The 3,418-nt window shown below is 36.9% G+C and overlaps 1 pseudogene; it reads right to left on the bottom strand.

The window, feature by feature from the left end:
- Positions 1-681, bottom strand: part of LOC107099650 — a 3,668-nt pseudogene extending 2,987 nt beyond the window's left edge.
- Positions 682-3,418: the final 2,737 nt, after the last annotated feature.

Below are 3,418 nucleotides of genomic sequence, written 5' to 3'. Positions count from 1 at the left end.
AAATTAAAATCCTATCAGATTTATAGTTCCCACCCTGCAGATCTATTAGAATCTGTCCTTAAATTACAGCCAAACTCATGTACACAGTAACAGATTAAAACCTTTAGATAAACCAAACATTACCACCCTTCACAGAGTTGTATTATTATATTAAACTGAACTTCAAATTTTCACAACTGTTCTGTGCCAAGTAACATTTCCTCTGATCACGGAGCAAATCCCGATGATGAGACGACCACGAGTTGACCCACACTTTTCCAGTAACTGGATGATGTTTTTCTTGAGCTTATAGAAAGCCTCACTGTATCCTGCATTAACTGGTGCCATTGGTGGGTTTCTATTCCAGAGTCCAGGAATGTAGCAGTTCCCAGTGTCTGGATCGTACTCCATGACATCAGCGAATTTCTTGTTCTTCTCTTTCTTTTCCATTTTAGCTGCTGCCTGGGTCATCTCATTCAGCTGTTCTAGGAGCAGCTTTCTGTCTCGTAGGTTCTTCTCATGAGCTGAAACATCAGAAACGTTCTGGTGAACAAACAGACATCTGGGCTTTTTGCCGACCTCCTTCATCCTGAGGAAAGCATGCACCACTATCTGCAGGATGTCTTTCATTTCTGTTGAAAATGTTGAAACTACATTTTCATTGTGGAGTAGGAGGCAAGGTATGGGTGCAGCACCTTCCATTGGGAGTGTATCCAGAAAACGGGTACTATGTTACTTAGATGTTAAATTTAATTGTAACAGCAGTCGCTCCAAGGCTGTAAAAAGCATTATGAGCTTGGGAAAAGGTTAGTGATATGCAGGAAACATACAGAAAACAAGTCAGACACATTTTTTGGAAGACAAGTGGACCCTTTATTGTCATTTTATTAACACAATGTAAAAAGTTTTTACATAAAAGAATGCATGGCGATGGATCAAAAACAACAGTGAAGTAGGCTACATTTATGATTAAATGGGCTTGGTTAAAGACAAGAGAGAATATAAAGGGAAAAGTCAAACTGCTTCAGCCGGATTCAAACCTGTAATGAAGCAAAAACATTCCGCGCTGTATGTGGTCACTTTAGCCACTTCTCAGTTGGAACCGCTGGTGAAGGTGTGGGCGAAGAACTAGTGAACTGTTCTTCCTAATACCTGTAAAGCACAAAACATTAGTCGGTGATCCATGTTGATGCAAAACATTTTTACATGAAAATAGGCACGGAAATGGATTCAAAATAACAGCAAAGTGCATTTAGTGGATAAATTCCTATCATTAAGGCTTTGTGATATTTTTGATGCGCGTTCTTACCGAGACAAATACGCGCGTTTTCCTAATATGATAATAATATCCTTCCTTCTTTTCCCACAGCCAATGCATTTGAACTGGTTGCATCCAATCGCTGATCAAGGCAGCCAGATCAAGAAAGTTCAGCACAGATCTGCTTGGTGGAAAACTGCACAAAGCTCAATGTTGCAGCGTTACCAAAGTTCACTGCATTGCCGTTTCACAAAGCCTTAATGTTAGGAATATATCCACTACATGCACTTTGCTGTTATTTTGAATCCATTTCCATGCCTATTTTCATGTAAAAACGTTTTGCATTGACATGCATCACTAACTAATGTTTTGTGCTTTACAGGTATTAGAAGGAACAGTCCACCATTACAGTATTTGTCACAGAGAGGTGGCTCAATGGTTATTGTGACCCTGCCTCACTAGCTCAGCTCCCACCACTTAGAGGAGAGAGAGGAGGAGGTAGAGGAGAGTGAAGGAGAAACAGGGGAGATAACGCACCCTTCTGGACAGAACTCAATAAGAAACTGCTCAAATAAGACATTTGTGAGTTAATAAGTGTTCCCGATTACCGTTCGATTCAGAAAACCATGTATGAATCCTGTTGGGCAGAAACTTTATGAAGATCATAATTCTTATGAGCACAATGGGCCAAGACATGCTTCACCATCTTGCCATCATGTCGGTTGAGAGAGAACTCTCCAAAATAAGGCAGTCACAAGTGATCGACAGCTTCACAAAAACGAAGCCGAGACGCTACCATTTACTGTTAAAATGATGACCATCCAGCTCTCCCATCTTTCTAGCCATGATATATCCTTTTACAGTTGCACATTTCAAGTTTTCAAGTATTTAATGAAGATAAATTGTGCCTTCATCAGTAAGGGATTAGAGATATACAGTTAAGTTCACAAGTGCGCCAATTCAATTCAGCTTGGTTTAGGTAGATATTTAATGATGCAGAAAATAACAATCTCATTTATAAGTGCTATAAAATTGTTGCTCGTTTGCTTGCATTAATTGTATGTGCCCATGCTTTTTTTAAATGAATAATTGCATTTATTTATTTTTTTTATTTTATTTTTTTTTTCTTACGCCCATCATGTGCTCACATTGTTTTTTTTCTTTTTTTGTTTGTTTGTTTTTTTTTTTGTTCCCTATTTTGCCCCAGTATAGTTTTGGGTCAGCTGACGCCCTTGACTCAGATTACCAAAGGACAAACAGAATGGCCTTGTTAAACAAGTCAGACCTGGTTGCTGTTGATCTATGCTGCTGCCTTTTCTGCCCCGTCCTTCGTCTGCTCCTACAGCAAGACAAGACATACGATATATCACACAAAATACAGACCATGCATTAATATACTTTATAATATATCAGTAATAATAATCAAATACCTCATATATTCAGACATGTAACTACAATAAATGTGAACGTGAATGTAGTTTATAATAAATAAATAAAAACTACGTGTTAGCAGTGTGTCAAAAAGGACAAAATATTTAGAATATCCTCAGCCTAAATCTTACAAAACCACTTTATAAGCTACAACAATAAATTGTCTATTAGAAAAATACATTCACACATTAACTGCGACAAATCTGATGACAAACAAAACTTTTACTATCTTACAAAAAACTCACCGACTTCTCCACTCTCTGCCATGTTTTTTTATTGGAGTTTTCCTGTAATTCTCCAATTCTCGTACTGAATATCCAGAACAACTGAAATGCCAAAGCGTCCAACAAACTGTCCTCGACTTGACGGGGCGTGAAGTTTTTCGTTGCTGTTTTTTTTTTTAGTTTTTTTTTTCCGGCTACACCTTCAAAATAAACTTTGCTAAGCGTTCAAAGAATATATAAAGCGAAATGTGGAGTGAAGACAAATTTTATGCTGCGTTGCAAAAATAACGTTTTAGTTTAACCTATTTTACTAACTGACCATGTTCTGCTTTTTAATCGCTTTTATAAGAATTTACAATTTTTTCTTCTTATCTTTGCTTTTCTCCTTATCAACATCATTATTGTCACTGAAATTTCTATTTCATTTACAATCTACAATTATTGTATTCAATTATAATGCTCCAAGCATTTTCTTTTAGCTAAATGTAGTTTTATCTATACTAAGTTGTGATTTTACTTTGAAATG

This window comes from Cyprinodon variegatus, unplaced genomic scaffold (assembly GCF_000732505.1).
Source record: "Cyprinodon variegatus isolate N-32 unplaced genomic scaffold, C_variegatus-1.0 Scaffold894, whole genome shotgun sequence".
Taxonomy (NCBI): Eukaryota; Metazoa; Chordata; class Actinopteri; order Cyprinodontiformes; family Cyprinodontidae; genus Cyprinodon; species Cyprinodon variegatus.
Note: the sequence above shows the minus strand (reverse complement) of the source record. Positions and strands in the feature narration are given on the sequence as shown.